Source organism: Melanaphis sacchari, unplaced genomic scaffold (genome assembly GCF_002803265.2).
Source record: "Melanaphis sacchari strain LSU unplaced genomic scaffold, SCAv2.0 Contig13_pilon_pilon, whole genome shotgun sequence".
In the NCBI taxonomy this organism is placed as follows: Eukaryota; Metazoa; Arthropoda; class Insecta; order Hemiptera; family Aphididae; genus Melanaphis; species Melanaphis sacchari.
This window is the reverse complement of record NW_020270588.1, coordinates 1,965,224-1,979,960: the sequence shown is the minus strand read 5'-3', so window position 1 is coordinate 1,979,960 and position 14,737 is coordinate 1,965,224. Positions and strand designations below refer to the sequence as shown.

The 14,737-nt window shown below is 30.8% G+C and overlaps 1 pseudogene; it reads right to left on the bottom strand.

Annotated features, from left to right (window-relative positions):
• Nucleotides 1–1,558: 1,558 nt before the first annotated feature.
• The window catches only part of LOC112591578, a 16,403-nt pseudogene continuing 3,224 nt past the window's right edge, over nucleotides 1,559–14,737 (bottom strand).

Here is a 14,737-nt window from a genome sequence, read left to right as displayed (position 1 = left end):
CTTCATATTATAACAATTCGATGAAATGTTATTATTATTAGTAATATTCGTTATTTTTTTCACCTAAACTAATATTATAATATAATACTTTATTTGTTTGTGAAATCCGTGTAAATAATGTAACGTTCAAATGCAGTAAAGATAATTATTACCATGTTATTGAGATAACAATGGGAAATACAGATAGATTCAAGGAGATTAATAATTGAGTATTATTAATATTAAAAAGAAAACGTATGCTTTAGGCTAGGATCACACTATGCGTTTTGTCGGCAACCGAAAAATACTATCCCGATTAACCGCAATCGGGACGATCGATCATACTGTGCGTTTTATCGGTAACCGAATACATACAAATGAGATTAAAAAGCCCGAAAATCGTTTTTAATTTAAATTTAAATTTTAAACTGATTTTTTATTTAAACGAAATGTATCTAGTATTATAAGTAAAAAAATAATAAAAAGGTTGTGTAATTAGAATTATTTGTTTTTATTTAAAACGTGTATCAACTAATTATGCTAATAAATAATAATATACATCTATAATATAAATAAAATATAATATATATATTACAAATATATTTTAAGTTATTAAATTATTTAAATTTAAAAATGATTATTAATTATTCATAAAATTTTCAATTTCGGTTACCGATAATCCGCACAAATGTGATCGGACAAATTGCATTGCATGTGTTGTGCTTTACATCCCGAAACGCAACCGGACGGTTGGACCGCAACACGTTGCGGTCGCTTCCCGACGGTTTTTAATCGGTTCCGTAAATCGGTCTAGTCTGGCCCTGATAACGCGTTTTATATTTAAACCTATTTTATTTTAGAGTGTTGCGGTTTGGCTCCGGTTGATCGGGAACCGACAAAACGCATAGTGTGATCCTAGCTTTAAGGCACAGTAAATAAACGAGATAATTATTAAGAATAATATAAAAATAAGAACAATAATATCATACGAAGAAAAAAAACTAACTAGTAATAGAAACCAACGGGTTTTCTGTCAAATTTAAATCTTTTTTTTTTTATGTATTTTGCAACTATTATATAACAAAATATTAGAAATGCCATAGATTTTATGAAAAGCTAGTTTTTTATTTTCTATTATTATATATGATGTTTTCTGAATGGATACTATTATACTAATCGCGATTTTCAAAACTACTAGAGATCAATAAATTATAAACTTGCTTATAAAAATAAAAATGTTACATATTTTATCTTTTAAGACGATTGTTCGTTATGACTATAATAAATTCAATAATTGTAATATTGTGGACATTTCAATAAAATGAAAATATATTTTTATGAATGAATATCATGTTAAATAAAAATACATTTAGGTACACATAAAAGGTAGTCCTTGGTCATTTTTTTTTCCATCTAACTGAATAAAAAAATAATTGCATATATATGTGTATATTATGAATGATTCGACGGAAGAGGTAAATTAATGTTATTAATTTTTTTGACTAAAAGTAATGAGATTATCCACGGTTTGTATCTGCAAAGTAGTGTGTCCGAACGGATGTGTATTTATTAATATAAATTAGTACTTTTTCCGTTCACGCACAACGATTCTGGATTTTCGGAACGATATGGGTTTCCTCGTCCTCTTCGCATCATCCGTGTCCTTAGGAGTAATGTACCACTGGACGATGTCTTCGGCTTGCTGTTTGGTCTGCACTCGAGTCATTATGCCGGTGGTCTTAGCGTCAGTCTTTGAGTCTATTGCGTTCTTCTCCGATAGCTTTAAACTCTCGTATATCCGGCGTTTCCGATCCTTTGTGGCGATTACGTCCCATTGTATCTGGGTTTGCCGGTCGTACGCAAAACACGCTCTGGCCATAAGTTGATTTTTGTCACCGGAATCGAAGACACTGCCAATGTGCACCATGCACGACTTGACCTTGGCGTACAATATCTCCGACAACTTCCGGCAAGCGTCCACAGCCGGATTTCTATCAAAAGCATTATCCATTTCCGGTGTAGAGTCGATCGACATAGTCGCCGGAGATTGGCGAACAGTGGAACAGTCGTCGTTGGTGACAGGTAAATGTTGCAAACACAACCCCTCCAACATCTGTTGAGCGTCCATCATCGGCTCGGAACTCATATTCCGATTTTTCATGCGCAGTTGGTATTTTCTCACCACTGGCACCTGCAGCAGATAGCACGTTGTTAAAAAACAACAGTAGAACAACAGTATAGGGTTAGGTATCTGAAACCCAAAAACCGTGCGTCTTTGACACAAAATAAATGTGACATTTATAGTATTATATACGTCGGTTTTGTTCTATAATATATATAATACCTTCAATTTTATTTTCCAATATTGCTTTTACTCTCGATTTCCTCGGGACCGATTTGTATACATGACAGTATAGGCTTTTTAACACTGCGGCCTACAGGCTACATTTATATTTATGTCATACCTTCCGATAATATTATTTCATAGGGGGCCAAATTTCCAGATGACCTTAAAACGATCCCACAGTGAATATCAATTTCGATGGTTCTAAATAATTCGATATACATATATACATAAAACATAGATTCTATTTCTTTTTTCAGGAAAATTTCAGTAGGTATCTATAATACGTATAATATACTTCAATACTAGTTAATGTGTTAAAAAAATCTTTCTTTATAATTTTCATTATTTTTTATTTAATACCCTAAAGTTGAACATCATTAATACACATAATGAATAACTCCGACCATAAAACATTTAATATGTGAACATAATAATTTTCGTGTGCTTATATTTTTTTGGATTATTTACAGTTGTTTGAAATGCTATTGAAACGTTAATAAAACGTCATATTTTATCGTTCTTAAACTTTATGAGTATAAAAGACTATAAATTAAACGGTGATTTTGTTTTTCTCAAAATGTGCACTTTTCTTGGTAGATACGGATTTTTTTTTATTTCATAACGGCCGTTACGGCATAGTCCTCCACATAATTCCCGTCACCCCATCTGGTGCGATAAACATTTTGAATGCCCATTCACCCAGAAAGGTCCTTTGGGTAATCTTATGCGTTTAAAATAATGTCATACTTTACTACTATGTATACAGCCTATTGAGAATCATTCACCTCGAGGCTAAAACAATTTACTGTCATGATGTTAGTCAAAAGACAAAATGTATGACATAATGTATTTGGTCACAACTTTAAATCGAAAACTATATAATATTATAACATGTGAACTATAATAATATTTATATAATAACTATATAGTATTGTATTATATCTACCGAATAAATAACTAACATCCAGTCTCCGTGAAACATAAAATAGTGATGCATCATATTATTTTTATGATTTAAAAGTTCAACAGAATTATTTTTCATAGGTCATTAATTACCAGTTTCTTGAAACTGAAAAATTTTTGATGCACACCATATAAACTATATAAATAGACATTAGACATATTGGAAATTATCTACTTACAACGTTATACCGTAATAATAAAATAAAATTAGATGGTATTATTACGTTTAAGAAATGTTTGATATATGAAAGTTATTTTGTTTTAATTATTTATGAGTCGTATTAAGTTCGGAATACTTGTAATTTAAACAAAATGTTATCGACAAGAATGTAGTGGTAAACATTAAAGATTTACGAGCATGATTCATTTTGTTTGCACGGAAAACGAGTCCTTTATGCTGTTTTCCGTAAGATTATGTGTTCAAACAATACCCAGATAGCTAATAATACCTATATCAGTTCATTACACGTGTTTTTTGATGATATTGTTATGATACATAATCGAAATGAGATTAAAACGAATTATCCGGTCCTCCGACATCTCACTCGGTCTACCACACGCCGCCACACCGCTACGATAGCGTTCCCTGTTGTACGCCCGTTATAATTAATGGCTCGTTAAAAACTCCGTTTAGATAAATCAAAATCCGGAAAACAATTAGTGGTCTGCGCACGGTACATAATAGCAACAGACTTTTACCATAACACCGTGTATAATGCGGTCGGCAATGGGTTTTCGCGTTACAGCCGCGGCACGTGTCTCCGCGTGAAATAATTCGTTCCGCGAACGGTTTCCACGCACGCCGCGGCGTCTGGATAAATGAGGGGGCGTGGTCGATTATTGCACTGCTTATTGTCGAGCCCATAACTAAACAATATGACACGCGTGTTGTGTACGCATGCTAAACGATCAATGTGAAACAAACAAACAAACGCTGTGAACCGCACACTGCCGGACGCACGCCCCAAAACGAAAAACGGCCTCCCCGGACGAACCGCAATAAACGCCGCAACACCGAACGTAGGCATCGCAGAAATAATAGACATTTCGAGCACAATGATTGATTTGTATAGGTAATGCCTACCTAACCGTACCACCCTTAATTGCACTTCGCCGATACAGTGGTACGGTATAGTATAATATAATATACGCAGTCATAAGGCATAACCGCGCGCGTACACATAAAAGACGCCTCTTACTCGTTCATTACATCTAATTCAACCGAATAAACAAATATTCGCGGTGTAAAGACAAAAAAAAAAATCGAATAGACTGGGAGGTTATTTCGTTGAAAATCCGCGGTCGACATTGTAGATATAATATCAAAAAACAATACGCGCACGAGGCTGCGTTCTAAAGAAAATCGGAAACGCCTATAACATACAAAACCCAGCGGTCATTATTTACGTTAAACGGACAAGTAGTACGACGGCGACGACGCGCGACACAATCGATTTCCGAATATCGTTCATCGGAGCATAAATTCTATACGCATAGTATATCAAAACCAGGTGATTGAAAAAATAATACTAGTAATGACGATTATACGCCGCGTATGTTAACAGTTGGTGTAAAAATGGGAGTTTACTTACAATTGCCTTTAAAAACGAACCTTTTAATACGAGTACATCTGCAATGTATTGCGATTGGTTTTTTTTGATCGATCAATTGCGCTAGAGAAGCGTTTCCTAAAACACGGTTCTAGGACCCCTAGGGGTCCGCATGTATATTAGAGGAGGTTAGCAAGCGTAAATTGAAAATATTATACATAAAAACGAAAATACCAATTTAATATCCGTATCACACTAGAAAAATAAAAAATATACTTTTAAATAAAAGTGAACCGTTCAGTTTAAGACGACAAAAACTATCCAGAAATATCAGAAGCAGTGATAACACCATTGATACTTTTTTAAACAATAACATTCTTCTTAAAAAAAGCTATTTCCACTTAAGCATATACTAATAATAAACATAAAAAGCGATTACAAGTACAATTAGATTTATAAATCCAATTATTTAACATATTATATACTATTATACCCGATTTAACATCAAAGAAACATCACTACCCGCGCCAGCCATCACATTTAACTTTTTTTTTTATTAATTATATGAACTATAAATTTATCTATTCATTTTTCTTTCTAAGTCAATTTTATATCATAAAAATATGTTAATTTAGCTAAGAAAATCAAATAATAAAATTATTTATTAATGTTTTTTGTTTTTATTTTAATTAGGAGTCCGTGACAATTTTTACCATCACAAAAGTATCCGATGAAAGAAAAGTTTGGAAAACTAAAGTAACCTGCGCTATAGAGATAGCTATTGGTTATTTAATAATAATAATACAAATATTTATCGGTCATCTGTAGATACACTTAAATGCAATTACAATAAAAGAATAGTGAGTATAATGACCCAACTAACTACTGACCTAGGATAACCTCTTATTATTGAAATTAGAGTACTACTAATAATAAATAACTAAAAGAAAATGTAACAAAATAAAATAAGTTGTTATCAGTTTAAGTAAAAATCAAATTTAATTCAACTAGGTTTACATCATGTACAGTGTACACAGTGATCTTAAACGTTTGGATTATGGTTTAACCATATTTTAACACACTTTTTGTATTTTATATAGGATTTACAATTTAATATATGCGACAGGGTTTAATTTAATAGCTTAATACTTATCTGGGAAAAACATAGGCTTAATTTGGGCGTTCAGAAAGTAGGGATCTCTATATCATTTAAATTTAAAACATGTAAAAACAGTATTTATTATATTTTGTGCAACTGAATTTATTTTACAATACAATAAAAATAAACAATTATTATAAAAATGTTGGTATTATAAATATAATAGAAATAAATGATTATTTATTATAAATATTTTTTAAAAGTATCATTATTATTTCATGATCATCTACTCATATTATTTATTTTATAATTTATAATGAATTAGTACACTGATCTTAAAATAATAATAATATCCCACGCTCATACGAAATATCTTTTTGTAAATGATTCGAACTTCCATATTATGCTATAGTTACCTATCTAACATCTATAAATCGTAATGGTTGATCGATGCAATCGATTTTTGTAATTAAAAAACTATAGTCGTATACATACATTTTCATGATAAAACACTTAAAACATTTAAACGATTGCGCACTATTATGGATATTTTTTGAAATGTGTATTCTTACGTGGCATCGTTCGAGTTTTCCCACGAGACTATCCAACTGGAACCAAAGTTCATTGAACAGTTCACCGTATTCTGTAATATTTTTGTTGACATCCTCAAATTGTTTTTTCTGGACGTCTAAACCTTTACGCTGGACATGTTCAATGTTTGCATCTAACTGCAAAATCACTTTTGGCAAACAATTTATACTTTCTATTTTCACTTGGATCGCAGATTTCACGCTTTTTTGTGCTATCTCGAGTAGATGTTTTCGCATGCTTATCATTTTTTTTATGCGCATCTCCACATTTTTAACTGACATAAAATAATGCATTACTTCTGTTATGTTTGAGAATTTTAACGTTTCACATACGTATTCTACAGCTTCCAATGCTCTGCTTGTTTCTTCTTTTCTAAACTTATGTAGGTTGACCTGAGAACGATAGCATCACTTGATTTACATAATTGTTAAATAAAATAGTTTTTGAATTAATCTTAATTTGTTAAAAACCCACATTTTCCGTCAGAGCTAAACGAACAATTATTTACAACGAGAGTGTAAATGACAATAAAATGTTATTTGTGACACTGCAGGTTATTTTTAATATTATAAGATTTTTATAAGTTTTATAGATATTCAATTAAAATACCAAGATGATAAATTAAACACAAAATATTTTTTTAGCTTACAATACAATATGTAAATAGTATTTAATAATTTTATTTAGATATTTTTAAAATATTTAGTAAAAATAATGTTTGTCTATATAAATGGGTATTATATACATCATAAAATATAAACACTAAATAGTTATCACTTCAAATAATGTTATCGTACATTTATGGTTTTATTTGATTTTTCATTAAAATTATGATCTGCTTTCGGTCTACTGAACTTAATTTGACGGGGTATTTTTCAAGTACAATCAACAAGTGTAATTAGTTTTCGGGATTTGCATAATTTATTCATTGTTTGTTCAATCGAAAAGATACAATTATACTACCTATCGTATAAAAATCAACACTATAAAATACTGAAATGACACAACTCTGAATTTTCTATGAACCTAATTAGTTGTTTTTGCATAAAAAACTTAAATACTATTACTAGAGAAACAAATTCATTAATTTGGTTACAAAATCATAACTTACAATCACATATTAAACGAAAATAAAAATATACTTTTTCATAAAGTTTTAGATCTTAGTGAAAAAGGCATATTCGTTTTTTTGCGTGAGCTTGAATGACAAATGATCGATGTACAAAAAAATGGAACACAGAGCAGTTAACCTGTCAATTTAATTTTTATTTGAAACTTTTAAATTGTAAATGTTATTATACTTAATCATTTTTATTCAGCGACATTACATTTGTTAACTGTTAATTTATGAAATATTATACATTTATACATAGGTATATAATATGTATATGGTCTATGATCTACGTATCTATAAGAGTAGTACAACAATTATGGAAATAATCGAATAATATGAGTAGGTTATAAGTTTATAAGTACTTAATATATAACATAATCAGAAAATATTAGTTTATAAAATTAATTAATAAATTATGGACTTATAGTATTATTTTCTTATTACTTACTACTTGTTATGATCTATTCACTATTCACGTATAGTATAGGTTGAAAGTGTATTAGTCATTAGTAATCTTAAAAGCGAAAAAAATATTCAGATTTTAAACAAATTGAGGAATAAATTAGTTTTAAATTGATATTTCCCCCTTTTTTTTTTATCAGTTAATTTTTCTTTAGAAAAATAAGTTTTTTAAACATTAATTCTACAGTTACCTAGTTATTACTGTTTAGTGTTCATAACATATACATTTAAATTAATAACGTATTATAAATAGATTATTGTACATTGACCACCTTTTGTAGCAATTTTTTTGACGATCAACTATCTAAAAAAATCAATAAATTAATTTTAAAAGTGCATCATATACAATTTAAATTCATATACGTACATATATAAATTGACACTATAATATATTTATACACAGATATATTTAATGAGTTATTTGAAATTAAAAAAAAAAAAAAAAAATTACCATTGTTGTGTACAAGCTAAACTGCAAACATATTTTGTAGTTAATACTTCACAATAATGGTAAAATTAGAGAATATATGGTCATATCTCTGCAGCTGTACTCAATCATTTATATTTATATAATTATGGAGATGATAGGTTATACTTAAAAGCTTGAGTTAGGTACGTACGTTTTTTCTAGGAAATGTATACGTGCTCGAAGTAATGGTATCATTTTGATATGTCGAATCGGAAGAACTAGACAACTCCTCACTTTCTTTTGAGGGTAAAATTTGTTTCTCCATCATTCCGCCGTCGATCCAATCATTCAACAACATTAGGTCGTTGTTGTTTGGCTTAATGGAGGTAGGTAATTCTAAATCAGACTCAACCGATGGCATTGCTCCCTCAGTAACAAATTCTATTTCTTCGTCAGAATTATTCTGTATACGATTGATTATCATCTTTTTCCTTTTAATAAAATATTTAAATTTTAATAATTGACTTATTTTTATGCGTACATCTTAAGTTTTAATGCCGTAGGCTGCATATTAATTATCAACTGAAAGTGTAAACATGCAACATTCATATTATTATTGTGAATAAATAGCAACAGTTCACTATGAGAAGCATAACCTAGTCATTTTGACACGGAGATGAAAATTTAAAATTATAATAGTAAGTTATTTTTATTTTTAAATAAAGCTATTATAGTATTATGACCAGGACTCAGCGTAATGATTCAATATATCTATGATTCATTAATGTTATAACGTTTTTTGATATCTATTATGTTTATTATATAACATGTTATCAATGTATAAATATGACCAATTAATTTCAATTGTGCATGTAACCAAATAGGTAGAATAAGTTGACATACACATCTTAAACAAATTTATACCTCAATACAAATTAGCCTACCTACAGAATAAAACGCATGTAAGCTGCTGTTAATTTAGTTTCATATAAATTCAATTTTAGTAATTAAACCAGTTTAGTTCATTTACATTCAAAATGTGCATTAGAAGAAATTCTGGGACTAAAAAATATATTTTAACCGGAAACGCTATTATTTACAACCTTATCAGGATTGCAGTAGTGCGAGAAGGTATTTCATCTTGTTTTATGCACCCATTAGTTCGAATTTTATTTAACATCAAATACGAACTTAATTCGTATAAAATCAATGCGAATTAGAGTGCAAAGCAGTCTGTCGAGTGGTAACGTAACATAAGTGATGTGTTATTGTAACGATGTTACTTAATTTGTAATACGTTACGTAATTTCGTTAGAATTGTTGCCGTGCAATGAAAATGTAATGGAAATCTCATTGGATATATAACTTTTAGTTTTTCTAATATAACGTGTTACCGTTTCGATTTATTTCGAATATTGCGAATTAAAAAACAAAATAATGATAATAGGTTATATAAATATTTATAATGCGCATATTGGATATACGAATAAATACATTAATATACATTTTAATTAATTTTTCTTAAAATACCTTAGACGTTTTCAAAAAACAAGTCGAATGACGAATAGACAAATGTTGTATAATATTTTAATACGTATTAAAACGAATTAATTTTAATATAGTTAAAAATTAATAATATTGTCATATGCTATCTGTTATTTGTTTATAATTTTTAAATTTACAGTAAGCTTAAGGATGAAATAATAAATAAAAACGAATATAACTCTACATCAAAACAATGTACGCATTTGTAACATTCTCTTAAAAATTTTACTCAAAAATGTTTTACGAACAAGTATGTATTATAAACAAGAGATGACTATAAACTTTACTATAAATTTAAATTGAATACTATCTCGCCAATAAGTTTAAAAAAAATCATTGCTTAACGATTTAACTGACAAATTATTCGTATTATTCTACTACTACTACTACAATATTATTATAAATACATTAGAATATTAATTATGTATTTAAAACCTTACTTGAAGGGGCTAGAGGGGCTGCTGTAGCTTCGAGACCCAATATAATAATTATGGTTCACATATATTAATTTGGCTTTATAAAATTATTTTTGTTTAAAATCGTCAATACAAACAAATTTTTTTTTAAATTTTTTATTTTTACAAGTAATATACAATCTGTATCATTGATACAATAAGAATATATATTAAAAGTACATTCACAGGAAAATAATTTGATGAAAGGAGCCACCCATTGATGACACTTTCTGTGGTTATTAATTATTTACTTAAATTTTTTTTTTTTTTTTAATTTATTGTAACAAATCACGACACCACTTGCGCTCTAGACGTCTTGGGGGATTACTTGGTATGGTAGCGGAGGCCAATTTTTTGATAAGTGGATTTGAATGAGTGCTTAGGTGGTTGTAGAATCTTTTATAGAAACACTTGGATTCCTCAGCTATTGTTTTTAATTTAAGATCTGAATGAAGGGAACAATTTGAGACGTAAAGAGGTGCATTTGTTAATTTCCTTAGAGCAATGTTTTGGAATGATTGAATTTTGTTAAGGTTTGTCTTTTTTGCACTACCCCATAACTGCAAACCGTACGTCCACATTGGTTTGAGTATACTTTTATTTATAAGAAGTTTGGTGCGCGTAGAAGTATATTTATTATTGCATAATACCGTTTTTAGCATGCATAGGCGATTATTTAGAGCTAGTCTTTTGGTTCTTATATGGTGGGCTCAAGTAAGTCTTTGATCAAGTGTTAGACCAAGATATTTAATGGTAGGAGAAGTAGGAATGGGTGTACCATATAGAAACACATTTGGACACGGAGCCTGTCTGAGGATGAAGGTAGTGTGGATCGATTTGCTTTGGTTAACTTTGAAACGCCATATGGTAAACCAGTTTTCCATGTAGGCAAGATGATTTTGTAGATTTGAGGAGGCAGTGAGGGGATCGTTGTTAATGGAAATTATAGCTTTGTCATCTACATAGTAATACAAACCAATAATAATTTTTTAAGGTGTACCTACATAATTTAGTATGTACCATGTGAAATTAGTGTGTAAGTTTGTTAGTCAATTAGATTTTTTGTATAACGTGACGCGCGAGTGCGCTTGTAATGTTATGATATATTTCATTTATTGTTTTACAATTATATCAATAATGTCTGAAAAGAAAAATTCCCTAGTGATGCAGTAAAACGAAATTAAAAAGAAATAAGCAAGTTGCCAAAATTGTGATTAAATAAGTGATTTATTTAAACCTTTAATAATTAAGAAGTAATAATTAATTCTAGTACATTAAATATTAGTACTCTTATAGTATTGAAAATGTCAATGTTATTATTAATATTGTATCTAATATACTATTTATACACTAGACATTTTAAATGCAACTCTCTAATTATTATATTGAATCTACTTCTACATTCAAAAATTGTAATATTACTACCTACTAATAATAATACTTCAGATAATATTAATAGTATTTAAATTGATATTGAGTTGTATAAAAGATCCAGAAATGTGGCTTGTTCATTTGAATGATGTTTTTAAAGAAGAATGCTGCTATTATAACTGTACATTAAATATTAATTATATACCTTTGTTTAAATTAATCTTTCACAATGTTTAAATATAATTGCGTAGATGTTTAACAAATTGGAAACGTATGTTGTCTTGTTTGAACATTTTTTAATTCAAATAATTGTATTCTTTTTCAAAAAACGAAAAAGTTAAAGAATATGAAAACAGTGCAAATAATCATTAATAAATGTTAACTTGGTTAAATAAAGTCTATACTAAAATATGTCATATTGATAATACTATTTTAAATCAAATAAATAATGAAAAAAATATTGGACTGAAGTACTAATAGCAGTATCATAACTGTTGTGAAATTTTTGCTACCAGGTGGTTAGTGTTTGAGTGTAATGATTCGTATTTTGATTCTTAACGTATGGAAATATTCTTGGATAACTTGAACTAATTGAATTTGATCTTTTTTTAAAACAACACACTAATAAATCCATCAATAAATGACCTGGTAACGTATCTTATCTTTCGATTGGAGTTTGTAATGATATAATCGATCTAACGGGGAATGATAATTTAATGAAAATAATTAAGCAAAAAAATAAATATCAAGGGATTATTTTAGATTCAACCCATGACAAAGCACAGAGAGATTAATTTTCTGTAGTGATTAAATACTGTTATGAAGGATTAGTTGTTGAGATATTCTTAACAAATATATAGGTAAACGTATTAAGTCATACTAACATAATATTAATGTCTAAAGAAGTAATCATTTTCTTGAATAAAAAAAATATTAGTTAAATATTTAATGTTAAATATGAGGTTTTATAGGCCTAAATAAAAAATAAACGCATTGTCTTTTTATTTGCCCTATTGGTGTACTCGTTCCTTGCATTATAATCAAAGAGTATAGTTCTTTACAAAATTGTGTTCAGAATTATTATCTGAAACTTCTGCTGATATTTTCATCAATACTTTTAAAGACAATTTTGATGAATATAAATAAAACAAAGGAATTGTGAATCTTCAAATTTTATATTCAAAAATTACCATCAAAATCCATTTAAAATATTTTGTTATGTATAAACTAATTATGAAAATAATTTAAATGAATCTTCCATATATGAACATTTCCTTATAACCTTACTCAACCTTGCAATTACAAATTGTAAAGCAGAAGAACTTAAAAACGTCAGAAAAACTTCTCTTCATTAGGAAAATTAAATTTACTTGTTTGACTCTTTGCCAAATGGTTAAATATATAACTGGATTTTTAGATTTAATTAGGAAGTTTAGTGATCTAAGGCTCGAAAAAAAATCATTTAAATTAAGAATTGTTCATTTATTTGTTTATTTTTAAATATTAAATTTTTAAATTTTATGCTATATTTATTTATAATTGTAATACAACATATAACGTAACGTATATGATTTATCTTTATCAACCATTAAATACATAATTAGGTACTACAGACTTATATGATACCTATAGTTAATTTATAATCTTAGAATTTAATTGAATATAAATAAAAATATAGCGAACAAAACCGAATTTATAATAATTTATAATATACAGTTAAGGGCTTTATTATATTAGCCGGGTCTAATTAAATACACTCGGCGTGTTTTATAGTAATAACATAAATACATTTTATCGGTGATAGACTTAGTGATAACTTATCGCCTACTCGTATATTGTCACTGAGTATTAGCAGCGTGATATTTTATATTATTTTATCTATCCGTCTGGTCTAAATACATCAAAGATTTTAAGGAGAAATTCGAGTGTATCGATTCAAATCGAACGTTCGGAAAATTACGTAGGTACGTGGTATACCGGCAAAACGTTGGCCGTACGTAGGACTCTGAAAAGTTCGAATTTAACTGCTCGGTATCATCAAATTTTCGATACTCGAAATTACGCTTATCCAAAAAAACAAAACAAAAACAAAACGTAGGTAATCGACCGCGGATAAAAAACGGGTCACCTGCTGGATTCAGTGCCGATATTCCCGTATCGAGTACGCGCTCTGCGCGTCATCCCGTCGAACGACGTGCTCGTGATCGCCACCACCCGGCAATAATCCCGGTTGTACGCGACCGCCTCCTGCTTGGCGGCCGTACCGTACGCGAGCAGTTCGACCACGGCGGTGGCCTGTTGGCGGACGTCGGACCAACTGTCCGTTGAGCGCGTCCTCATGGCCGTGTTGTCGGCGATAATGTCGCGGCCCTGGCCGCCTGACGGTTGCAGCTTGAGCGCGTCCACTTTCTTGTCCAGCATCGGCGCGGGCTCCGGCACCGGCGGCGGCCGCGTCGCCCGGCGGCGACGGTTCGCGCCGGTCCTGGCCGCGGCCACCTCGCCACCAACCAGGCCAGCCGCGCCGCCTTGTCGGCCACCCGTTGCCGGCACTCGTTCAGCCGGTGCCGGCCGCGCCAGTTTTTCCGTCAGCGACCGCTCGGCGGCCACCGCCGAATCCAGCCGACGGTACGCGGCCCGCCCGGTGAGCGGCGAGTCCGGCAAGGTGGCCGACCACGTCGTCCCGGCGCCGATCGTCTGGTACAGTTCGGCCGTGGACTTCTTGGCGTCGGCCAGCCGCTCTCCGTCGGCCCCGTCGCCGGCGGCGCCTCGCCGTCGCGCCCGGCGGCTGGCCCGCCAATCCCTTGTACACGTCACGCTTGCGCCGTTCGTCCACCGCGCGTCGTCGGCCAGGC